The following is a 22,436-nucleotide window of genomic DNA, read 5'->3' as shown; positions in this document are numbered from 1 at the left end:
CGTGCTCCTACATTAGATGAGCGCCAACGGCCATACCATGATGAATACACCGGTTCTCGTCCGATCACCGAAGTTAAGCATCATCGGGCCCGGCTAGTACTTGGATGGGTGACCGCCTGGGAAACCCGGGTGCTGTTGGCTCCCTTACTGTTTTTTTTTTTGTTATGTCGCCAGCCCAATTTTCAAACTACCTTTCTGTTGTGACAAAGATGCTTCCTTAAGCCTTTTAAACTACTGTAATGGAACGAAAATGCAGTAATTAACTCAGTTTGAGGGAGAATGTGCTAACCAAGTTTGCCAAGAAGACTTTGAAAACGACAAAACACTACGAATCGGCAGGTGATTTCTGAAATACGTCACCGCCTATTGTTGTGTAGGTGTGTTGAGTTCCAAATTTGATTTGTAACCACGAACTTATTCCTTAGTCGTCTCGTCTCGTCTCGTCTCGTCCCGCAGACGTTTGTCGTGCTTGCGCTGTCATATGGACCACGACCCGAGCGGCAGCGAGCGGCAGTCGAGCAAAGTCGGGACAAGTCGGGACGGGGACAGGGACAGGGATAGGAATGGTGCGAATGCACTGCAAACTACGCAGACACCTGGTGTGAGGCGAGGCGAGGCGAGGCGTGGCGAGGCGAGGAAGCCCACATCGCTACCAGTGGGCCCTCCAGCACGACACTGCCACACCCCGCACAGGCCCTCCGCTGAACACCAGGGACAAGATGCGTCCTCCGCTAGTGTCGAAGGCTGCACGCGCCCAGCGAATGACAGGGGGTGCAACGAGCAGCAGTGCGTCTCACACACGCGGCGGTGCGCCCGCCAATTCGGCCGTCACTCTGCTGGGACGCCGGGCGTGCCTCCCCGCGCCGTCCTCGAGGAACTGGCGGTTGCGGAAGGAAGCGCTTTCGTCAAATGCGGCCGAAAACTAAAATTTTGTGTGTTGGGAGAAAAGCCGAACGCGAATTCTGCCGTGCTCCTACATTAGATGAGCGCCAACGGCCATACCATGATGAATACACCGGTTCTCGTCCGATCACCGAAGTTAAGCATCATCGGGCCCGGCTAGTACTTGGATGGGTGACCGCCTGGGAAACCCGGGTGCTGTTGGCTCCCTTACTGTTTTTTTTTTTTTGTTATGTCGCCAGCCCAATTTTCAAACTACCTTTCTGTTGTGACAAAGATGCTTCCTTAAGCCTTTTAAACTACTGTAATGGAACGAAAATGCAGTAATTAACTCAGTTTGAGGGAGAATGTGCTAACCAAGTTTGCCAAGAAGACTTTGAAAACGACAAAACACTACGAATCGGCAGGTGATTTCTGAAATACGTCACCGCCTATTGTTGTGTAGGTGTGTTGAGTTCCAAATTTGATTTGTAACCACGAACTTATTCCTTAGTCGTCTCGTCTCGTCTCGTCTCGTCCCGCAGACGTTTGTCGTGCTTGCGCTGTCATATGGACCACGACCCGAGCGGCAGCGAGCGGCAGTCGAGCAAAGTCGGGACAAGTCGGGACGGGGACAGGGACAGGGATAGGAATGGTGCGAATGCACTGCAAACTACGCAGACACCTGGTGTGAGGCGAGGCGAGGCGAGGCGTGGCGAGGCGAGGAAGCCCACATCGCTACCAGTGGGCCCTCCAGCACGACACTGCCACACCCCGCACAGGCCCTCCGCTGAACACCAGGGACAAGATGCGTCCTCCGCTAGTGTCGAAGGCTGCACGCGCCCAGCGAATGACAGGGGGTGCAACGAGCACCAGTGCGTCTCACACACACGGCGGTGCGCCCGCCAATTCGGCCGTCACTCTGCTGGGACGCCGGGCGTGCCTCCCCGCGCCGTCCTCGAGGAACTGGCGGTTGCGGAAGGAAGCGCTTTCGTCAAATGCGGCCGAAAACTAACATTTTGTGTGTTGGGAGAAAAGCCGAACGCGAATTCTGCCGTGCTCCTACATTAGATGAGCGCCAACGGCCATACCATGATGAATACACCGGTTCTCGTCCGATCACCGAAGTTAAGCATCATCGGGCCCGGCTAGTACTTGGATGGGTGACCGCCTGGGAAACCCGGGTGCTGTTGGCTCCCTTACTGTTTTTTTTTTGGTATGTCGCCAGCCCAATTTTCAAACTACCTTTCTGTTGTGACAAAGATGCTTCCTTAAGCCTTTTAAACTACTGTAATGGAACGAAAATGCAGTAATTAACTCAGTTTGAGGGAGAATGTGCTAACCAAGTTTGCCAAGAAGACTTTGAAAACGACAAAACACTACGAATCGGCAGGTGATTTCTGAAATACGTCACCGCCTATTGTTGTGTAGGTGTGTTGAGTTCCAAATTTGATTTGTAACCACGAACTTATTCCTTAGTCGTCTCGTCTCGTCTCGTCTCGTCCCGCAGACGTTTGTCGTGCTTGCGCTGTCATATGGACCACGACCCGAGCGGCAGCGAGCGGCAGTCGAGCAAAGTCGGGACAAGTCGGGACGGGGACAGGGACAGGGATAGGAATGGTGCGAATGCACTGCAAACTACGCAGACACCTGGTGTGAGGCGAGGCGAGGCGAGGCGTGGCGAGGCGAGGAAGCCCACATCGCTACCAGTGGGCCCTCCAGCACGACACTGCCACACCCCGCACAGGCCCTCCGCTGAACACCAGGGACAAGATGTGTCCTCCGCTAGTGTCGAAGGCTGCACGCGCCCAGCGAATGACAGGGGGTGCAACGAGCAGCAGTGCGTCTCACACACGCGGCGGTGCGCCCGCCAATTCGGCCGTCACTCTGCTGGGACGCCGGGCGTGCCTCCCCGCGCCGTCCTCGAGGAACTGGCGGTTGCGGAAGGAAGCGCTTTCGTCAAATGCGGCCGAAAACTAACATTTTGTGTGTTGGGAGAAAAGCCGAACGCGAATTCTGCCGTGCTCCTACATTAGATGAGCGCCAACGGCCATACCATGATGAATACACCGGTTCTCGTCCGATCACCGAAGTTAAGCATCATCGGGCCCGGCTAGTACTTGGATGGGTGACCGCCTGGGAAACCCGGGTGCTGTTGGCTCCCTTACTGTTTTTTTTTTTTTTTGTTATGTCGCCAGCCCAATTTTCAAACTACCTTTCTGTTGTGACAAAGATGCTTCCTTAAGCCTTTTAAACTACTGTAATGGAACGAAAATGCAGTAATTAACTCAGTTTGAGGGAGAATGTGCTAACCAAGTTTGCCAAGAAGACTTTGAAAACGACAAAACACTACGAATCGGCAGGTGATTTCTGAAATACGTCACCGCCTATTGTTGTGTAGGTGTGTTGAGTTCCAAATTTGATTTGTAACCACGAACTTATTCCTTAGTCGTCTCGTCTCGTCTCGTCTCGTCCCGCAGACGTTTGTCGTGCTTGCGCTGTCATATGGACCACGACCCGAGCGGCAGCGAGCGGCAGTCGAGCAAAGTCGGGACAAGTCGGGACGGGGACAGGGACAGGGATAGGAATGGTGCGAATGCACTGCAAACTACGCAGACACCTGGTGTGAGGCGAGGCGAGGCGAGGCGTGGCGAGGCGAGGAAGCCCACATCGCTACCAGTGGGCCCTCCAGCACGACACTGCCACACCCCGCACAGGCCCTCCGCTGAACACCAGGGACAAGATGCGTCCTCCGCTAGTGTCGAAGGCTGCACGCGCCCAGCGAATGACAGGGGGTGCAACGAGCACCAGTGCGTCTCACACACACGGCGGTGCGCCCGCCAATTCGGCCGTCACTCTGCTGGGACGCCGGGCGTGCCTCCCCGCGCCGTCCTCGAGGAACTGGCGGTTGCGGAAGGAAGCGCTTTCGTCAAATGCGGCCGAAAACTAAAATTTTGTGTGTTGGGAGAAAAGCCGAACGCGAATTCTGCCGTGCTCCTACATTAGATGAGCGCCAACGGCCATACCATGATGAATACACCGGTTCTCGTCCGATCACCGAAGTTAAGCATCATCGGGCCCGGCTAGTACTTGGATGGGTGACCGCCTGGGAAACCCGGGTGCTGTTGGCTCCCTTACTGTTTTTTTTTTTGTTATGTCGCCAGCCCAATTTTCAAACTACCTTTCTGTTGTGACAAAGATGCTTCCTTAAGCCTTTTAAACTACTGTAATGGAACGAAAATGCAGTAATTAACTCAGTTTGAGGGAGAATGTGCTAACCAAGTTTGCCAAGAAGACTTTGAAAACGACAAAACACTACGAATCGGCAGGTGATTTCTGAAATACGTCACCGCCTATTGTTGTGTAGGTGTGTTGAGTTCCAAATTTGATTTGTAACCACGAACTTATTCCTTAGTCGTCTCGTCTCGTCTCGTCTCGTCCCGCAGACGTTTGTCGTGCTTGCGCTGTCATATGGACCACGACCCGAGCGGCAGCGAGCGGCAGTCGAGCAAAGTCGGGACAAGTCGGGACGGGGACAGGGACAGGGATAGTAATGGTGCGAATGCACTGCAAACTACGCAGACACCTGGTGTGAGGCGAGGCGAGGCGAGGCGTGGCGAGGCGAGGAAGCCCACATCGCTACCAGTGGGCCCTCCAGCACGACACTGCCACACCCCGCACAGGCCCTCCGCTGAACACCAGGGACAAGATGCGTCCTCCGCTAGTGTCGAAGGCTGCACGCGCCCAGCGAATGACAGGGGGTGCAACGAGCAGCAGTGCGTCTAACACACGCGGCGGTGCGCCCGCCAATTCGGCCGTCACTCTGCTGGGACGCCGGGCGTGCCTCCCCGCGCCGTCCTCGAGGAACTGGCGGTTGCGGAAGGAAGCGCTTTCGTCAAATGCGGCCGAAAACTAACATTTTGTGTGTTGGGAGAAAAGCCGAACGCGAATTCTGCCGTGCTCCTACATTAGATGAGCGTCAACGGCCATACCATGATGAATACACCGGTTCTCGTCCGATCACCGAAGTTAAGCATCATCGGGCCCGGCTAGTACTTGGATGGGTGACCGCCTGGGAAACCCGGGTGCTGCTGGCTCCCTTCCTGTTTTTTTTTTTTTTTGTTATGTCGCCACCCCAATTTTCAAACTACCTTTCTGTTGTGACAAAGATGCTTCTTTAAGCCTTTAAAGTACTGTAATGGTACGAAAATGCAGTAATTAACTCAGTTTGAGGGAGAATGTGCTAACCAAGTTTGCCAAGAAGACTTTGAAAACGACAAAACAGTACGAATCGGCAGGTGATTTCTGAAATACGTCACCGCCTATTGTTGTGTAGGTGTGTTGAGTTCCAAATTTGATTTGTAACCACGAACTTATTCCTTAGTCGTCTCGTCTCGTCTCGTCTCGTCCCGCAGACGTTTGTCGTGCTTGCGCTGTCATATGGACCACGACCCGAGCGGCAGCGAGCGGCAGTCGAGCAAAGTCGGGACAAGTCGGGACGGGGACAGGGACAGGGATAGGAATGGTGCGAATGCACTGCAAACTACGCAGACACCTGGTGTGAGGCGAGGCGAGGCGAGGCGTGGCGAGGCGAGGAAGCCCACATCGCTACCAGTGGGCCCTCCAGCACGACACTGCCACACCCCGCACAGGCCCTCCGCTGAACACCAGGGACAAGATGCGTCCTCCGCTAGTGTCGAAGGCTGCACGCGCCCAGCGAATGACAGGGGGTGCAACGAGCAGCAGTGCGTCTCACACACGCGGCGGTGCGCCCGCCAATTCGGCCGTCACTCTGCTGGGACGCCGGGCGTGCCTCCCCGCGCCGTCCTCGAGGAACTGGCGGTTGCGGAAGGAAGCGCTTTCGTCAAATGCGGCCGAAAACTAACATTTTGTGTGTTGGGAGAAAAGCCGAACGCGAATTCTGCCGTGCTCCTACATTAGATGAGCGCCAACGGCCATACCATGATGAATACACCGGTTCTCGTCCGATCACCGAAGTTAAGCATCATCGGGCCCGGCTAGTACTTGGATGGGTGACCGCCTGGGAAAGCCGGGTGCTGTTGGCTCCCTTACTGTTTTTTTTTTTGTTATGTCGCCAGCCCAATTTTCAAACTACCTTTCTGTTGTGACAAAGATGCTTCCTTAAGCCTTTTAAACTACTGTAATGGAACGAAAATGCAGTAATTAACTCAGTTTGAGGGAGAATGTGCTAACCAAGTTTGCCAAGAAGACTTTGAAAACGACAAAACACTACGAATCGGCAGGTGATTTCTGAAATACGTCACCGCCTATTGTTGTGTAGGTGTGTTGAGTTCCAAATTTGATTTGTAACCACGAACTTATTCCTTAGTCGTCTCGTCTCGTCTCGTCCCGCAGACGTTTGTCGTGCTTGCGCTGTCATATGGACCACGACCCGAGCGGCAGCGAGCGGCAGTCGAGCAAAGTCGGGACAAGTCGGGACGGGGACAGGGACAGGGATAGGAATGGTGCGAATGCACTGCAAACTACGCAGACACCTGGTGTGAGGCGAGGCGAGGCGAGGCGTGGCGAGGCGAGGAAGCCCACATCGCTACCAGTGGGCCCTCCAGCACGACACTGCCACACCCCGCACAGGCCCTCCGCTGAACACCAGGGACAAGATGCGTCCTCCGCTAGTGTCGAAGGCTGCACGCGCCCAGCGAATGACAGGGGGTGCAACGAGCAGCAGTGCGTCTCACACACGCGGCGGTGCGCCCGCCAATTCGGCCGTCACTCTGCTGGGACGCCGGGCGTGCCTCCCCGCGCCGTCCTCGAGGAACTGGCGGTTGCGGAAGGAAGCGCTTTCGTCAAATGCGGCCGAAAACTAACATTTTGTGTGTTGGGAGAAAAGCCGAACGCGAATTCTGCCGTGCTCCTACATTAGATGAGCGCCAACGGCCATACCATGATGAATACACCGGTTCTCGTCCGATCACCGAAGTTAAGCATCATCGGGCCCGGCTAGTACTTGGATGGGTGACCGCCTGGGAAACCCGGGTGCTGTTGGCTCCCTTCCTGTTTTTTTTTTTTTTTTGTTATGTCGCCAGCCCAATTTTCAAACTACCTTTCTGTTGTGACAAAGATGCTTCCTTAAGCCTTTTAAACTACTGTAATGGAACGAAAATGCAGTAATTAACTCAGTTTGAGGGAGAATGTGCTAACCAAGTTTGCCAAGAAGACTTTGAAAACGACAAAACACTACGAATCGGCAGGTGATTTCTGAAATACGTCACCGCCTATTGTTGTGTAGGTGTGTTGAGTTCCAAATTTGATTTGTAACCACGAACTTATTCCTTAGTCGTCTCGTCTCGTCTCGTCTCGTCCCGCAGACGTTTGTCGTGCTTGCGCTGTCATATGGACCACGACCCGAGCGGCAGCGAGCGGCAGTCGAGCAAAGTCGGGACAAGTCGGGACGGGGACAGGGACAGGGATAGGAATGGTGCGAATGCACTGCAAACTACGCAGACACCTGGTGTGAGGCGAGGCGAGGCGAGGCGTGGCGAGGCGAGGAAGCCCACATCGCTACCAGTGGGCCCTCCAGCACGACACTGCCACACCCCGCACAGGCCCTCCGCTGAACACCAGGGACAAGATGCGTCCTCCGCTAGTGTCGAAGGCTGCACGCGCCCAGCGAATGACAGGGGGTGCAACGAGCAGCAGTGCGTCTCACACACGCGGCGGTGCGCCCGCCAATTCGGCCGTCACTCTGCTGGGACGCCGGGCGTGCCTCCCCGCGCCGTCCTCGAGGAACTGGCGGTTGCGGAAGGAAGCGCTTTCGTCAAATGCGGCCGAAAACTAACATTTTGTGTGTTGGGAGAAAAGCCGAACGCGAATTCTGCCGTGCTCCTACATTAGATGAGCGCCAACGGCCATACCATGATGAATACACCGGTTCTCGTCCGATCACCGAAGTTAAGCATCATCGGGCCCGGCTAGTACTTGGATGGGTGACCGCCTGGGAAACCCGGGTGCTGTTGGCTCCCTTCCTGTTTTTTTTTTTTTTTTGTTATGTCGCCAGCCCAATTTTCAAACTACCTTTCTGTTGTGACAAAGATGCTTCCTTAAGCCTTTTAAACTACTGTAATGGAACGAAAATGCAGTAATTAACTCAGTTTGAGGGAGAATGTGCTAACCAAGTTTGCCAAGAAGACTTTGAAAACGACAAAACACTACGAATCGGCAGGTGATTTCTGAAATACGTCACCGCCTATTGTTGTGTAGGTGTGTTGAGTTCCAAATTTGATTTGTAACCACGAACTTATTCCTTAGTCGTCTCGTCTCGTCTCGTCTCGTCCCGCAGACGTTTGTCGTGCTTGCGCTGTCATATGGACCACGACCCGAGCGGCAGCGAGCGGCAGTCGAGCAAAGTCGGGACAAGTCGGGACGGGGACAGGGACAGGGATAGGAATGGTGCGAATGCACTGCAAACTACGCAGACACCTGGTGTGAGGCGAGGCGAGGCGAGGCGTGGCGAGGCGAGGAAGCCCACATCGCTACCAGTGGGCCCTCCAGCACGACACTGCCACACCCCGCACAGGCCCTCCGCTGAACACCAGGGACAAGATGCGTCCTCCGCTAGTGTCGAAGGCTGCACGCGCCCAGCGAATGACAGGGGGTGCAACGAGCAGCAGTGCGTCTCACACACGCGGCGGTGCGCCCGCCAATTCGGCCGTCACTCTGCTGGGACGCCGGGCGTGCCTCCCCGCGCCGTCCTCGAGGAACTGGCGGTTGCGGAAGGAAGCGCTTTCGTCAAATGCGGCCGAAAACTAAAATTTTGTGTGTTGGGAGAAAAGCCGAACGCGAATTCTGCCGTGCTCCTACATTAGATGAGCGCCAACGGCCATACCATGATGAATACACCGGTTCTCGTCCGATCACCGAAGTTAAGCATCATCGGGCCCGGCTAGTACTTGGATGGGTGACCGCCTGGGAAACCCGGGTGCTGTTGGCTCCCTTACTGTTTTTTTTTTTTTTTTGTTATGCCGCCAGCCCAATTTTCAAACTACCTTTCTGTTGTGACAAAGATGCTTCCTTAAGCCTTTTAAACTACTGTAATGGAACGAAAATGCAGTAATTAACTCAGTTTGAGGGAGAATGTGCTAACCAAGTTTGCCAAGAAGACTTTGAAAACGACAAAACACTACGAATCGGCAGGTGATTTCTGAAATACGTCACCGCCTATTGTTGTGTAGGTGTGTTGAGTTCCAAATTTGATTTGTAACCACGAACTTATTCCTTAGTCGTCTCGTCTCGTCTCGTCTCGTCCCGCAGACGTTTGTCGTGCTTGCGCTGTCATATGGACCACGACCCGAGCGGCAGCGAGCGGCAGTCGAGCAAAGTCGGGACAAGTCGGGACGGGGACAGGGACAGGGATAGGAATGGTGCGAATGCACTGCAAACTACGCAGACACCTGGTGTGAGGCGAGGCGAGGCGAGGCGTGGCGAGGCGAGGAAGCCCACATCGCTACCAGTGGGCCCTCCAGCACGACACTGCCACACCCCGCACAGGCCCTCCGCTGAACACCAGGGACAAGATGCGTCCTCCGCTAGTGTCGAAGGCTGCACGCGCCCAGCGAATGACAGGGGGTGCAACGAGCACCAGTGCGTCTCACACACACGGCGGTGCGCCCGCCAATTCGGCCGTCACTCTTCTGGGACGCCGGGCGTGCCTCCCCGCGCCGTCCTCGAGGAACTGGCGGTTGCGGAAGGAAGCGCTTTCGTCAAATGCGGCCGAAAACTAAAATTTTGTGTGTTGGGAGAAAAGCCGAACGCGAATTCTGCCGTGCTCCTACATTAGATGAGCGCCAACGGCCATACCATGATGAATACACCGGTTCTCGTCCGATCACCGAAGTTAAGCATCATCGGGCCCGGCTAGTACTTGGATGGGTGACCGCCTGGGAAACCCGGGTGCTGTTGGCTCCCTTACTGTTTTTTTTTTGTTATGTCACCAGCCCAATTTTCAAACTACCTTTCTGTTGTGACAAAGATGCTTCCTTAAGCCTTTTAAACTACTGTAATGGAACGAAAATGCAGTAATTAACTCAGTTTGAGGGAGAATGTGCTAACCAAGTTTGCCAAGAAGACTTTGAAAACGACAAAACACTACGAATCGGCAGGTGATTTCTGAAATACGTCACCGCCTATTGTTGTGTAGGTGTGTTGAGTTCCAAATTTGATTTGTAACCACGAACTTATTCCTTAGTCGTCTCGTCTCGTCTCGTCTCGTCCCGCAGACGTTTGTCGTGCTTGCGCTGTCATATGGACCACGACCCGAGCGGCAGCGAGCGGCAGTCGAGCAAAGTCGGGACAAGTCGGGACGGGGACAGGGACAGGGATAGGAATGGTGCGAATGCACTGCAAACTACGCAGACACCTGGTGTGAGGCGAGGCGAGGCGAGGCGTGGCGAGGCGAGGAAGCCCACATCGCTACCAGTGGGCCCTCCAGCACGACACTGCCACACCCCGCACAGGCCCTCCGCTGAACACCAGGGACAAGATGCGTCCTCCGCTAGTGTCGAAGGCTGCACGCGCCCAGCGAATGACAGGGGGTGCAACGAGCAGCAGTGCGTCTCACACACGCGGCGGTGCGCCCGCCAATTCGGCCGTCACTCTGCTGGGACGCCGGGCGTGCCTCCCCGCGCCGTCCTCGAGGAACTGGCGGTTGCGGAAGGAAGCGCTTTCGTCAAATGCGGCCGAAAACTAACATTTTGTGTGTTGGGAGAAAAGCCGAACGCGAATTCTGCCGTGCTCCTACATTAGATGAGCGCCAACGGCCATACCATGATGAATACACCGGTTCTCGTCCGATCACCGAAGTTAAGCATCATCGGGCCCGGCTAGTACTTGGATGGGTGACCGCCTGGGAAACCCGGGTGCTGTTGGCTCCCTTCCTGTTTTTTTTTTTTTTTTGTTATGTCGCCAGCCCAATTTTCAAACTACCTTTCTGTTGTGACAAAGATGCTTCCTTAAGCCTTTTAAACTACTGTAATGGAACGAAAATGCAGTAATTAACTCAGTTTGAGGGAGAATGTGCTAACCAAGTTTGCCAAGAAGACTTTGAAAACGACAAAACACTACGAATCGGCAGGTGATTTCTGAAATACGTCACCGCCTATTGTTGTGTAGGTGTGTTGAGTTCCAAATTTGATTTGTAACCACGAACTTATTCCTTAGTCGTCTCGTCTCGTCTCGTCTCGTCCCGCAGACGTTTGTCGTGCTTGCGCTGTCATATGGACCACGACCCGAGCGGCAGCGAGCGGCAGTCGAGCAAAGTCGGGACAAGTCGGGACGGGGACAGGGACAGGGATAGGAATGGTGCGAATGCACTGCAAACTACGCAGACACCTGGTGTGAGGCGAGGCGAGGCGAGGCGTGGCGAGGCGAGGAAGCCCACATCGCTACCAGTGGGCCCTCCAGCACGACACTGCCACACCCCGCACAGGCCCTCCGCTGAACACCAGGGACAAGATGCGTCCTCCGCTAGTGTCGAAGGCTGCACGCGCCCAGCGAATGACAGGGGGTGCAACGAGCAGCAGTGCGTCTCACACACGCGGCGGTGCGCCCGCCAATTCAGCCGTCACTCTGCTGGGACGCCGGGCGTGCCTCCCCGCGCCGTCCTCGAGGAACTGGCGGTTGCGGAAGGAAGCGCTTTCGTCAAATGCGGCCGAAAACTAACATTTTGTGTGTTGGGAGAAAAGCCGAACGCGAATTCTGCCGTGCTCCTACATTAGATGAGCGCCAACGGCCATACCATGATGAATACACCGGTTCTCGTCCGATCACCGAAGTTAAGCATCATCGGGCCCGGCTAGTACTTGGATGGGTGACCGCCTGGGAAACCCGGGTGCTGTTGGCTCCCTTACTGTTTTTTTTTTTTTTGTTATGCCGCCAGCCCAATTTTCAAACTACCTTTCTGTTGTGACAAAGATGCTTCCTTAAGCCTTTTAAACTACTGTAATGGAACGAAAATGCAGTAATTAACTCAGTTTGAGGGAGAATGTGCTAACCAAGTTTGCCAAGAAGACTTTGAAAACGACAAAACACTACGAATCGGCAGGTGATTTCTGAAATACGTCACCGCCTATTGTTGTGTAGGTGTGTTGAGTTCCAAATTTGATTTGTAACCACGAACTTATTCCTTAGTCGTCTCGTCTCGTCTCGTCTCGTCCCGCAGACGTTTGTCGTGCTTGCGCTGTCATATGGACCACGACCCGAGCGGCAGCGAGCGGCAGTCGAGCAAAGTCGGGACAAGTCGGGACGGGGACAGGGACAGGGATAGGAATGGTGCGAATGCACTGCAAACTACGCAGACACCTGGTGTGAGGCGAGGCGAGGCGAGGCGTGGCGAGGCGAGGAAGCCCACATCGCTACCAGTGGGCCCTCCAGCACGACACTGCCACACCCCGCACAGGCCCTCCGCTGAACACCAGGGACAAGATGCGTCCTCCGCTAGTGTCGAAGGCTGCACGCGCCCAGCGAATGACAGGGGGTGCAACGAGCACCAGTGCGTCTCACACACACGGCGGTGCGCCCGCCAATTCGGCCGTCACTCTTCTGGGACGCCGGGCGTGCCTCCCCGCGCCGTCCTCGAGGAACTGGCGGTTGCGGAAGGAAGCGCTTTCGTCAAATGCGGCCGAAAACTAAAATTTTGTGTGTTGGGAGAAAAGCCGAACGCGAATTCTGCCGTGCTCCTACATTAGATGAGCGCCAACGGCCATACCATGATGAATACACCGGTTCTCGTCCGATCACCGATGTTAAGCATCATCGGGCCCGGCTAGTACTTGGATGGGTGACCGCCTGGGAAACCCGGGTGCTGTTGGCTCCCTTACTGTTTTTTTTTTGTTATGTCACCAGCCCAATTTTCAAACTACCTTTCTGTTGTGACAAAGATGCTTCCTTAAGCCTTTTAAACTACTGTAATGGAACGAAAATGCAGTAATTAACTCAGTTTGAGGGAGAATGTGCTAACCAAGTTTGCCAAGAAGACTTTGAAAACGACAAAACACTACGAATCGGCAGGTGATTTCTGAAATACGTCACCGCCTATTGTTGTGTAGGTGTGTTGAGTTCCAAATTTGATTTGTAACCACGAACTTATTCCTTAGTCGTCTCGTCTCGTCTCGTCTCGTCCCGCAGACGTTTGTCGTGCTTGCGCTGCCATATGGACCACGACCCGAGCGGCAGCGAGCGGCAGTCGAGCAAAGTCGGGACAAGTCGGGACGGGGACAGGGACAGGGATAGGAATGGTGCGAATGCACTGCAAACTACGCAGACACCTGGTGTGAGGCGAGGCGAGGCGAGGCGTGGCGAGGCGAGGAAGCCCACATCGCTACCAGTGGGCCCTCCAGCACGACACTGCCACACCCCGCACAGGCCCTCCGCTGAACACCAGGGACAAGATGCGTCCTCCGCTAGTGTCGAAGGCTGCACGCGCCCAGCGAATGACAGGGGGTGCAACGAGCAGCAGTGCGTCTCACACACGCGGCGGTGCGCCCGCCAATTCGGCCGTCACTCTGCTGGGACGCCGGGCGTGCCTCCCCGCGCCGTCCTCGAGGAACTGGCGGTTGCGGAAGGAAGCGCTTTCGTCAAATGCGGCCGAAAACTAACATTTTGTGTGTTGGGAGAAAAGCCGAACGCGAATTCTGCCGTGCTCCTACATTAGATGAGCGTCAACGGCCATACCATGATGAATACACCGGTTCTCGTCCGATCACCGAAGTTAAGCATCATCGGGCCCGGCTAGTACTTGGATGGGTGACCGCCTGGGAAACCCGGGTGCTGCTGGCTCCCTTCCTGTTTTTTTTTTTTTTTGTTATGTCGCCACCCCAATTTTCAAACTACCTTTCTGTTGTGACAAAGATGCTTCTTTAAGCCTTTAAAGTACTGTAATGGTACGAAAATGCAGTAATTAACTCAGTTTGAGGGAGAATGTGCTAACCAAGTTTGCCAAGAAGACTTTGAAAACGACAAAACAGTACGAATCGGCAGGTGATTTCTGAAATACGTCACCGCCTATTGTTGTGTAGGTGTGTTGAGTTCCAAATTTGATTTGTAACCACGAACTTATTCCTTAGTCGTCTCGTCTCGTCTCGTCTCGTCCCGCAGACGTTTGTCGTGCTTGCGCTGTCATATGGACCACGACCCGAGCGGCAGCGAGCGGCAGTCGAGCAAAGTCGGGACAAGTCGGGACGGGGACAGGGACAGGGATAGGAATGGTGCGAATGCACTGCAAACTACGCAGACACCTGGTGTGAGGCGAGGCGAGGCGAGGCGTGGCGAGGCGAGGAAGCCCACATCGCTACCAGTGGGCCCTCCAGCACGACACTGCCACACCCCGCACAGGCCCTCCGCTGAACACCAGGGACAAGATGCGTCCTCCGCTAGTGTCGAAGGCTGCACGCGCCCAGCGAATGACAGGGGGTGCAACGAGCAGCAGTGCGTCTCACACACGCGGCGGTGCGCCCGCCAATTCGGCCGTCACTCTGCTGGGACGCCGGGCGTGCCTCCCCGCGCCGTCCTCGAGGAACTGGCGGTTGCGGAAGGAAGCGCTTTCGTCAAATGCGGCCGAAAACTAACATTTTGTGTGTTGGGAGAAAAGCCGAACGCGAATTCTGCCGTGCTCCTACATTAGATGAGCGCCAACGGCCATACCATGATGAATACACCGGTTCTCGTCCGATCACCGAAGTTAAGCATCATCGGGCCCGGCTAGTACTTGGATGGGTGACCGCCTGGGAAACCCGGGTGCTGTTGGCTCCCTTCCTGTTTTTTTTTTTTTTTTGTTATGTCGCCAGCCCAATTTTCAAACTACCTTTCTGTTGTGACAAAGATGCTTCCTTAAGCCTTTTAAACTACTGTAATGGAACGAAAATGCAGTAATTAACTCAGTTTGAGGGAGAATGTGCTAACCAAGTTTGCCAAGAAGACTTTGAAAACGACAAAACACTACGAATCGGCAGGTGATTTCTGAAATACGTCACCGCCTATTGTTGTGTAGGTGTGTTGAGTTCCAAATTTGATTTGTAACCACGAACTTATTCCTTAGTCGTCTCGTCTCGTCTCGTCTCGTCCCGCAGACGTTTGTCGTGCTTGCGCTGTCATATGGACCACGACCCGAGCGGCAGCGAGCGGCAGTCGAGCAAAGTCGGGACAAGTCGGGACGGGGACAGGGACAGGGATAGGAATGGTGCGAATGCACTGCAAACTACGCAGACACCTGGTGTGAGGCGAGGCGAGGCGAGGCGTGGCGAGGCGAGGAAGCCCACATCGCTACCAGTGGGCCCTCCAGCACGACACTGCCACACCCCGCACAGGCCCTCCGCTGAACACCAGGGACAAGATGCGTCCTCCGCTAGTGTCGAAGGCTGCACGCGCCCAGCGAATGACAGGGGGTGCAACGAGCAGCAGTGCGTCTCACACACGCGGCGGTGCGCCCGCCAATTCGGCCGTCACTCTGCTGGGACGCCGGGCGTGCCTCCCCGCGCCGTCCTCGAGGAACTGGCGGTTGCGGAAGGAAGCGCTTTCGTCAAATGCGGCCGAAAACTAACATTTTGTGTGTTGGGAGAAAAGCCGAACGCGAATTCTGCCGTGCTCCTACATTAGATGAGCGCCAACGGCCATACCATGATGAATACACCGGTTCTCGTCCGATCACCGAAGTTAAGCATCATCGGGCCCGGCTAGTACTTGGATGGGTGACCGCCTGGGAAACCCGGGTGCTGTTGGCTCCCTTACTGTTTTTTTTTTTTTTGTTATGCCGCCAGCCCAATTTTCAAACTACCTTTCTGTTGTGACAAAGATGCTTCCTTAAGCCTTTTAAACTACTGTAATGGAACGAAAATGCAGTAATTAACTCAGTTTGAGGGAGAATGTGCTAACCAAGTTTGCCAAGAAGACTTTGAAAACGACAAAACACTACGAATCGGCAGGTGATTTCTGAAATACGTCACCGCCTATTGTTGTGTAGGTGTGTTGAGTTCCAAATTTGATTTGTAACCACGAACTTATTCCTTAGTCGTCTCGTCTCGTCTCGTCTCGTCCCGCAGACGTTTGTCGTGCTTGCGCTGTCATATGGACCACGACCCGAGCGGCAGCGAGCGGCAGTCGAGCAAAGTCGGGACAAGTCGGGACGGGGACAGGGACAGGGATAGGAATGGTGCGAATGCACTGCAAACTACGCAGACACCTGGTGTGAGGCGAGGCGAGGCGAGGCGTGGCGAGGCGAGGAAGCCCACATCGCTACCAGTGGGCCCTCCAGCACGACACTGCCACACCCCGCACAGGCCCTCCGCTGAACACCAGGGACAAGATGCGTCCTCCGCTAGTGTCGAAGGCTGCACGCGCCCAGCGAATGACAGGGGGTGCAACGAGCACCAGTGCGTCTCACACACACGGCGGTGCGCCCGCCAATTCGGCCGTCACTCTTCTGGGACGCCGGGCGTGCCTCCCCGCGCCGTCCTCGAGGAACTGGCGGTTGCGGAAGGAAGCGCTTTCGTCAAATGCGGCCGAAAACTAAAATTTTGTGTGTTGGGAGAAAAGCCGAACGCGAATTCTGCCGTGCTCCTACATTAGATGAGCGCCAACGGCCATACCATGATGAATACACCGGTTCTCGTCCGATCACCGAAGTTAAGCATCATCGGGCCCGGCTAGTACTTGGATGGGTGACCGCCTGGGAAACCCGGGTGCTGTTGGCTCCCTTACTGTTTTTTTTTTGTTATGTCACCAGCCCAATTTTCAAACTACCTTTCTGTTGTGACAAAGATGCTTCCTTAAGCCTTTTAAACTACTGTAATGGAACGAAAATGCAGTAATTAACTCAGTTTGAGGGAGAATGTGCTAACCAAGTTTGCCAAGAAGACTTTGAAAACGACAAAACACTACGAATCGGCAGGTGATTTCTGAAATACGTCACCGCCTATTGTTGTGTAGGTGTGTTGAGTTCCAAATTTGATTTGTAACCACGAACTTATTCCTTAGTCGTCTCGTCTCGTCTCGTCTCGTCCCGCAGACGTTTGTCGTGCTTGCGCTGTCATATGGACCACGACCCGAGCGGCAGCGAGCGGCAGTCGAGCAAAGTCGGGACAAGTCGGGACGGGGACAGGGACAGGGATAGGAATGGTGCGAATGCACTGCAAACTACGCAGACACCTGGTGTGAGGCGAGGCGAGGCGAGGCGTGGCGAGGCGAGGAAGCCCACATCGCTACCAGTGGGCCCTCCAGCACGACACTGCCACACCCCGCACAGGCCCTCCGCTGAACACCAGGGACAAGATGCGTCCTCCGCTAGTGTCGAAGGCTGCACGCGCCCAGCGAATGACAGGGGGTGCAACGAGCAGCAGTGCGTCTCACACACGCGGCGGTGCGCCCGCCAATTCGGCCGTCACTCTGCTGGGACGCCGGGCGTGCCTCCCCGCGCCGTCCTCGAGGAACTGGCGGTTGCGGAAGGAAGCGCTTTCGTCAAATGCGGCCGAAAACTAACATTTTGTGTGTTGGGAGAAAAGCCGAACGCGAATTCTGCCGTGCTCCTACATTAGATGAGCGCCAACGGCCATACCATGATGAATACACCGGTTCTCGTCCGATCACCGAAGTTAAGCATCATCGGGCCCGGCTAGTACTTGGATGGGTGACCGCCTGGGAAACCCGGGTGCTGTTGGCTCCCTTCCTGTTTTTTTTTTTTTTTTGTTATGTCGCCAGCCCAATTTTCAAACTACCTTTCTGTTGTGACAAAGATGCTTCCTTAAGCCTTTTAAACTACTGTAATGGAACGAAAATGCAGTAATTAACTCAGTTTGAGGGAGAATGTGCTAACCAAGTTTGCCAAGAAGACTTTGAAAACGACAAAACACTACGAATCGGCAGGTGATTTCTGAAATACGTCACCGCCTATTGTTGTGTAGGTGTGTTGAGTTCCAAATTTGATTTGTAACCACGAACTTATTCCTTAGTCGTCTCGTCTCGTCTCGTCTCGTCCCGCAGACGTTTGTCGTGCTTGCGCTGTCATATGGACCACGACCCGAGCGGCAGCGAGCGGCAGTCGAGCAAAGTCGGGACAAGTCGGGACGGGGACAGGGACAGGGATAGGAATGGTGCGAATGCACTGCAAACTACGCAGACACCTGGTGTGAGGCGAGGCGAGGCGAGGCGTGGCGAGGCGAGGAAGCCCACATCGCTACCAGTGGGCCCTCCAGCACGACACTGCCACACCCCGCACAGGCCCTCCGCTGAACACCAGGGACAAGATGCGTCCTCCGCTAGTGTCGAAGGCTGCACGCGCCCAGCGAATGACAGGGGGTGCAACGAGCAGCAGTGCGTCTCACACACGCGGCGGTGCGCCCGCCAATTCGGCCGTCACTCTGCTGGGACGCCGGGCGTGCCTCCCCGCGCCGTCCTCGAGGAACTGGCGGTTGCGGAAGGAAGCGCTTTCGTCAAATGCGGCCGAAAACTAACATTTTGTGTGTTGGGAGAAAAGCCGAACGCGAATTCTGCCGTGCTCCTACATTAGATGAGCGCCAACGGCCATACCATGATGAATACACCGGTTCTCGTCCGATCACCGAAGTTAAGCATCATCGGGCCCGGCTAGTACTTGGATGGGTGACCGCCTGGGAAACCCGGGTGCTGTTGGCTCCCTTACTGTTTTTTTTTTTTTTTGTTATGCCGCCAGCCCAATTTTCAAACTACCTTTCTGTTGTGACAAAGATGCTTCCTTAAGCCTTTTAAACTACTGTAATGGAACGAAAATGCAGTAATTAACTCAGTTTGAGGGAGAATGTGCTAACCAAGTTTGCCAAGAAGACTTTGAAAACGACAAAACACTACGAATCGGCAGGTGATTTCTGAAATACGTCACCGCCTATTGTTGTGTAGGTGTGTTGAGTTCCAAATTTGATTTGTAACCACGAACTTATTCCTTAGTCGTCTCGTCTCGTCTCGTCTCGTCCCGCAGACGTTTGTCGTGCTTGCGCTGTCATATGGACCACGACCCGAGCGGCAGCGAGCGGCAGTCGAGCAAAGTCGGGACAAGTCGGGACGGGGACAGGGACAGGGATAGGAATGGTGCGAATGCACTGCAAACTACGCAGACACCTGGTGTGAGGCGAGGCGAGGCGAGGCGTGGCGAGGCGAGGAAGCCCACATCGCTACCAGTGGGCCCTCCAGCACGACACTGCCACACCCCGCACAGGCCCTCCGCTGAACACCAGGGACAAGATGCGTCCTCCGCTAGTGTCGAAGGCTGCACGCGCCCAGCGAATGACAGGGGGTGCAACGAGCACCAGTGCGTCTCACACACACGGCGGTGCGCCCGCCAATTCGGCCGTCACTCTGCTGGGACGCCGGGCGTGCCTCCCCGCGCCGTCCTCGAGGAACTGGCGGTTGCGGAAGGAAGCGCTTTCGTCAAATGCGGCCGAAAACTAAAATTTTGTGTGTTGGGAGAAAAGCCGAACGCGAATTCTGCCGTGCTCCTACATTAGATGAGCGCCAACGGCCATACCATGATGAATACACCGGTTCTCGTCCGATCACCGAAGTTAAGCATCATCGGGCCCGGCTAGTACTTGGATGGGTGACCGCCTGGGAAACCCGGGTGCTGTTGGCTCCCTTACTGTTTTTTTTTTGTTATGTCACCAGCCCAATTTTCAAACTACCTTTCTGTTGTGACAAAGATGCTTCCTTAAGCCTTTTAAACTACTGTAATGGAACGAAAATGCAGTAATTAACTCAGTTTGAGGGAGAATGTGCTAACCAAGTTTGCCAAGAAGACTTTGAAAACGACAAAACACTACGAATCGGCAGGTGATTTCTGAAATACGTCACCGCCTATTGTTGTGTAGGTGTGTTGAGTTCCAAATTTGATTTGTAACCACGAACTTATTCCTTAGTCGTCTCGTCTCGTCTCGTCTCGTCCCGCAGACGTTTGTCGTGCTTGCGCTGTCATATGGACCACGACCCGAGCGGCAGCGAGCGGCAGTCGAGCAAAGTCGGGACAAGTCGGGACGGGGACAGGGACAGGGATAGGAATGGTGCGAATGCACTGCAAACTACGCAGACACCTGGTGTGAGGCGAGGCGAGGCGAGGCGTGGCGAGGCGAGGAAGCCCACATCGCTACCAGTGGGCCCTCCAGCACGACACTGCCACACCCCGCACAGGCCCTCCGCTGAACACCAGGGACAAGATGCGTCCTCCGCTAGTGTCGAAGGCTGCACGCGCCCAGCGAATGACAGGGGGTGCAACGAGCACCAGTGCGTCTCACACACGCGGCGGTGCGCCCGCCAATTCGGCCGTCACTCTGCTGGGACGCCGGGCGTGCCTCCCCGCGCCGTCCTCGAGGAACTGGCGGTTGCGGAAGGAAGCGCTTTCGTCAAATGCGGCCGAAAACTAACATTTTGTGTGTTGGGAGAAAAGCCGAACGCGAATTCTGCCGTGCTCCTACATTAGATGAGCGCCAACGGCCATACCATGATGAATACACCGGTTCTCGTCCGATCACCGAAGTTAAGCATCATCGGGCCCGGCTAGTACTTGGATGGGTGACCGCCTGGGAAACCCGGGTGCTGTTGGCTCCCTTACTGTTTTTTTTTTGTTATGTCGCCAGCCCAATTTTCAAACTACCTTTCTGTTGTGACAAAGATGCTTCCTTAAGCCTTTTAAACTACTGTAATGGAACGAAAATGCAGTAATTAACTCAGTTTGAGGGAGAATGTGCTAACCAAGTTTGCCAAGAAGACTTTGAAAACGACAAAACACTACGAATCGGCAGGTGATTTCTGAAATACGTCACCGCCTATTGTTGTGTAGGTGTGTTGAGTTCCAAATTTGATTTGTAACCACGAACTTATTCCTTAGTCGTCTCGTCTCGTCTCGTCTCGTCCCGCAGACGTTTGTCGTGCTTGCGCTGTCATATGGACCACGACCCGAGCGGCAGCGAGCGGCAGTCGAGCAAAGTCGGGACAAGTCGGGACGGGGACAGGGACAGGGATAGGAATGGTGCGAATGCACTGCAAACTACGCAGACACCTGGTGTGAGGCGAGGCGAGGCGAGGCGTGGCGAGGCGAGGAAGCCCACATCGCTACCAGTGGGCCCTCCAGCACGACACTGCCACACCCCGCACAGGCCCTCCGCTGAACACCAGGGACAAGATGCGTCCTCCGCTAGTGTCGAAGGCTGCACGCGCCCAGCGAATGACAGGGGGTGCAACGAGCACCAGTGCGTCTAACACACGCGGCGGTGCGCCCGCCAATTCGGCCGTCACTCTGCTGGGACGCCGGGCGTGCCTCCCCGCGCCGTCCTCGAGGAACTGGCGGTTGCGGAAGGAAGCGCTTTCGTCAAATGCGGCCGAAAACTAACATTTTGTGTGTTGGGAGAAAAGCCGAACGCGAATTCTGCCGTGCTCCTACATTAGATGAGCGTCAACGGCCATACCATGATGAATACACCGGTTCTCGTCCGATCACCGAAGTTAAGCATCATCGGGCCCGGCTAGTACTTGGATGGGTGACCGCCTGGGAAACCCAGGTGCTGCTGGCTCCCTTCCTGTTTTTTTTTTTTTGTTATGTCGCCACCCCAATTTTCAAACTACCTTTCTGTTGTGACAAAGATGCTTCTTTAAGCCTTTTAAACTACTGTAATGGTACGAAAATGCAGTAATTAACTCAGTTTGAGGGAGAATGTGCTAACCAAGTTTGCCAAGAAGACTTTGAAAACGACAAAACAGTACGAATCGGCAGGTGATTTCTGAAATACGTCACCGCCTATTGTTGTGTAGGAGTGTAGAGTTCCAAATTTGATTTGTAACCACGAATTTATTCCTTAGTCGTCTCGTCTCGTCTCGTCTCGTCTCGTCCCGCAGACGTTTGTCGTGCTTGCGCTGTCATATGGACCACGACCCGAGCGGCAGCGAGCGGCAGTCGAGCAAAGTCGGGACAAGTCGGGAAGGGGACAGGGACAGGGATAGGAATGGTGCGAATGCACTGCAAACTACGCAGACACCTGGTGTGAGGCGAGGCGAGGCGAAGCGTGGCGAGGCGAGGAAGCCCACATCGCTACCAGTGGGCCCTCCAGCACGACACTGCCACACTCCGCACAGGCCCTCCGCTGAACACCAGGGACAAGATGCGTCCTCCGCTAGTGTCGAAGGCTGCACGCGCCCAGCGAATGACAGGGGGTGCAACGAGCAGCAGTGCGTCTCACACACGCGGCGGTGCGCCCGCCAATTCGGCCGTCACTCTGCTGGGACGCCGGGCGTGCCTCCCCGCGCCGTCCTCGAGGAACTATCGGTTGCGGAAGGAAGCGCTTTCGTCAAATGCGGCCGAAAACTAACATTTTGTGTGTTGGGAGAAAAGCCGAACGCGAATTCTGCCGTGCTCCTACATTAGATGAGCGCCAACGGCCATACCATGATGAATACACCGGTTCTCGTCCGATCACCGAAGTTAAGCATCATCGGGCCCGGCTAGTACTTGGATGGGTGACCGCCTGGGAAACCCGGGTGCTGTTGGCTCCCTTACTGTTTTCTTTTTTTTGTTATGT

At 54.9% G+C, this 22,436-nt stretch overlaps 24 non-coding genes across 24 annotated transcripts; all 24 read left to right on the top strand.

The window, feature by feature from the left end:
* Positions 1-22: 22 nt before the first annotated feature.
* On the top strand, positions 23-141 carry LOC126125429 (5S ribosomal RNA). Its single transcript, XR_007526474.1, has one exon. It is a non-coding gene; the product is annotated as a 5S ribosomal RNA (ribosomal RNA).
* Positions 142-988: 847 nt separating this feature from the next.
* On the top strand, positions 989-1,107 carry LOC126125428 (5S ribosomal RNA). Its single transcript, XR_007526473.1, has one exon. It is a non-coding gene; the product is annotated as a 5S ribosomal RNA (ribosomal RNA).
* An 849-nt stretch (positions 1,108-1,956) lies between these two features.
* Positions 1,957-2,075, top strand: LOC126125427 (5S ribosomal RNA). The gene has a single exon (XR_007526472.1). It is a non-coding gene; the product is annotated as a 5S ribosomal RNA (ribosomal RNA).
* Positions 2,076-2,921: 846 nt separating this feature from the next.
* LOC126125426 (5S ribosomal RNA) lies at positions 2,922-3,040 on the top strand. The gene has a single exon (XR_007526471.1). It is a non-coding gene; the product is annotated as a 5S ribosomal RNA (ribosomal RNA).
* Positions 3,041-3,891: 851 nt separating this feature from the next.
* Positions 3,892-4,010, top strand: LOC126125425 (5S ribosomal RNA). The gene has a single exon (XR_007526470.1). It is a non-coding gene; the product is annotated as a 5S ribosomal RNA (ribosomal RNA).
* An 847-nt stretch (positions 4,011-4,857) lies between these two features.
* Positions 4,858-4,976, top strand: LOC126125513 (5S ribosomal RNA). The gene has a single exon (XR_007526549.1). It is a non-coding gene; the product is annotated as a 5S ribosomal RNA (ribosomal RNA).
* Positions 4,977-5,826: 850 nt separating this feature from the next.
* On the top strand, positions 5,827-5,945 carry LOC126125462 (5S ribosomal RNA). The gene has a single exon (XR_007526504.1). It is a non-coding gene; the product is annotated as a 5S ribosomal RNA (ribosomal RNA).
* An 842-nt stretch (positions 5,946-6,787) lies between these two features.
* LOC126125424 (5S ribosomal RNA) lies at positions 6,788-6,906 on the top strand. Its single transcript, XR_007526469.1, has one exon. It is a non-coding gene; the product is annotated as a 5S ribosomal RNA (ribosomal RNA).
* Positions 6,907-7,758: 852 nt separating this feature from the next.
* On the top strand, positions 7,759-7,877 carry LOC126125423 (5S ribosomal RNA). Its single transcript, XR_007526468.1, has one exon. It is a non-coding gene; the product is annotated as a 5S ribosomal RNA (ribosomal RNA).
* Positions 7,878-8,729: 852 nt separating this feature from the next.
* On the top strand, positions 8,730-8,848 carry LOC126125420 (5S ribosomal RNA). The gene has a single exon (XR_007526466.1). It is a non-coding gene; the product is annotated as a 5S ribosomal RNA (ribosomal RNA).
* Positions 8,849-9,700: 852 nt separating this feature from the next.
* Positions 9,701-9,819, top strand: LOC126125419 (5S ribosomal RNA). The gene has a single exon (XR_007526465.1). It is a non-coding gene; the product is annotated as a 5S ribosomal RNA (ribosomal RNA).
* An 846-nt stretch (positions 9,820-10,665) lies between these two features.
* LOC126125418 (5S ribosomal RNA) lies at positions 10,666-10,784 on the top strand. The gene has a single exon (XR_007526464.1). It is a non-coding gene; the product is annotated as a 5S ribosomal RNA (ribosomal RNA).
* Positions 10,785-11,636: 852 nt separating this feature from the next.
* On the top strand, positions 11,637-11,755 carry LOC126125417 (5S ribosomal RNA). Its single transcript, XR_007526463.1, has one exon. It is a non-coding gene; the product is annotated as a 5S ribosomal RNA (ribosomal RNA).
* Positions 11,756-12,605: 850 nt separating this feature from the next.
* LOC126125490 (5S ribosomal RNA) lies at positions 12,606-12,724 on the top strand. Its single transcript, XR_007526528.1, has one exon. It is a non-coding gene; the product is annotated as a 5S ribosomal RNA (ribosomal RNA).
* Positions 12,725-13,570: 846 nt separating this feature from the next.
* On the top strand, positions 13,571-13,689 carry LOC126125512 (5S ribosomal RNA). The gene has a single exon (XR_007526548.1). It is a non-coding gene; the product is annotated as a 5S ribosomal RNA (ribosomal RNA).
* An 850-nt stretch (positions 13,690-14,539) lies between these two features.
* On the top strand, positions 14,540-14,658 carry LOC126125416 (5S ribosomal RNA). The gene has a single exon (XR_007526462.1). It is a non-coding gene; the product is annotated as a 5S ribosomal RNA (ribosomal RNA).
* Positions 14,659-15,510: 852 nt separating this feature from the next.
* LOC126125564 (5S ribosomal RNA) lies at positions 15,511-15,629 on the top strand. Its single transcript, XR_007526596.1, has one exon. It is a non-coding gene; the product is annotated as a 5S ribosomal RNA (ribosomal RNA).
* An 850-nt stretch (positions 15,630-16,479) lies between these two features.
* LOC126125563 (5S ribosomal RNA) lies at positions 16,480-16,598 on the top strand. The gene has a single exon (XR_007526595.1). It is a non-coding gene; the product is annotated as a 5S ribosomal RNA (ribosomal RNA).
* An 846-nt stretch (positions 16,599-17,444) lies between these two features.
* LOC126125562 (5S ribosomal RNA) lies at positions 17,445-17,563 on the top strand. Its single transcript, XR_007526594.1, has one exon. It is a non-coding gene; the product is annotated as a 5S ribosomal RNA (ribosomal RNA).
* An 852-nt stretch (positions 17,564-18,415) lies between these two features.
* LOC126125561 (5S ribosomal RNA) lies at positions 18,416-18,534 on the top strand. Its single transcript, XR_007526593.1, has one exon. It is a non-coding gene; the product is annotated as a 5S ribosomal RNA (ribosomal RNA).
* Positions 18,535-19,385: 851 nt separating this feature from the next.
* On the top strand, positions 19,386-19,504 carry LOC126125560 (5S ribosomal RNA). Its single transcript, XR_007526592.1, has one exon. It is a non-coding gene; the product is annotated as a 5S ribosomal RNA (ribosomal RNA).
* Positions 19,505-20,350: 846 nt separating this feature from the next.
* On the top strand, positions 20,351-20,469 carry LOC126125558 (5S ribosomal RNA). Its single transcript, XR_007526590.1, has one exon. It is a non-coding gene; the product is annotated as a 5S ribosomal RNA (ribosomal RNA).
* An 846-nt stretch (positions 20,470-21,315) lies between these two features.
* LOC126125497 (5S ribosomal RNA) lies at positions 21,316-21,434 on the top strand. The gene has a single exon (XR_007526535.1). It is a non-coding gene; the product is annotated as a 5S ribosomal RNA (ribosomal RNA).
* An 854-nt stretch (positions 21,435-22,288) lies between these two features.
* On the top strand, positions 22,289-22,407 carry LOC126125557 (5S ribosomal RNA). Its single transcript, XR_007526589.1, has one exon. It is a non-coding gene; the product is annotated as a 5S ribosomal RNA (ribosomal RNA).
* The last annotated feature ends 29 nt before the right edge of the window (positions 22,408-22,436 follow it).

Source organism: Schistocerca cancellata, unplaced genomic scaffold (genome assembly GCF_023864275.1).
Source record: "Schistocerca cancellata isolate TAMUIC-IGC-003103 unplaced genomic scaffold, iqSchCanc2.1 HiC_scaffold_435, whole genome shotgun sequence".
NCBI classification, from domain to species: Eukaryota; Metazoa; Arthropoda; class Insecta; order Orthoptera; family Acrididae; genus Schistocerca; species Schistocerca cancellata.
The sequence above is the reverse complement of the archived record's forward strand: the minus strand, read 5'-3'. Positions and strand labels throughout refer to the sequence as shown.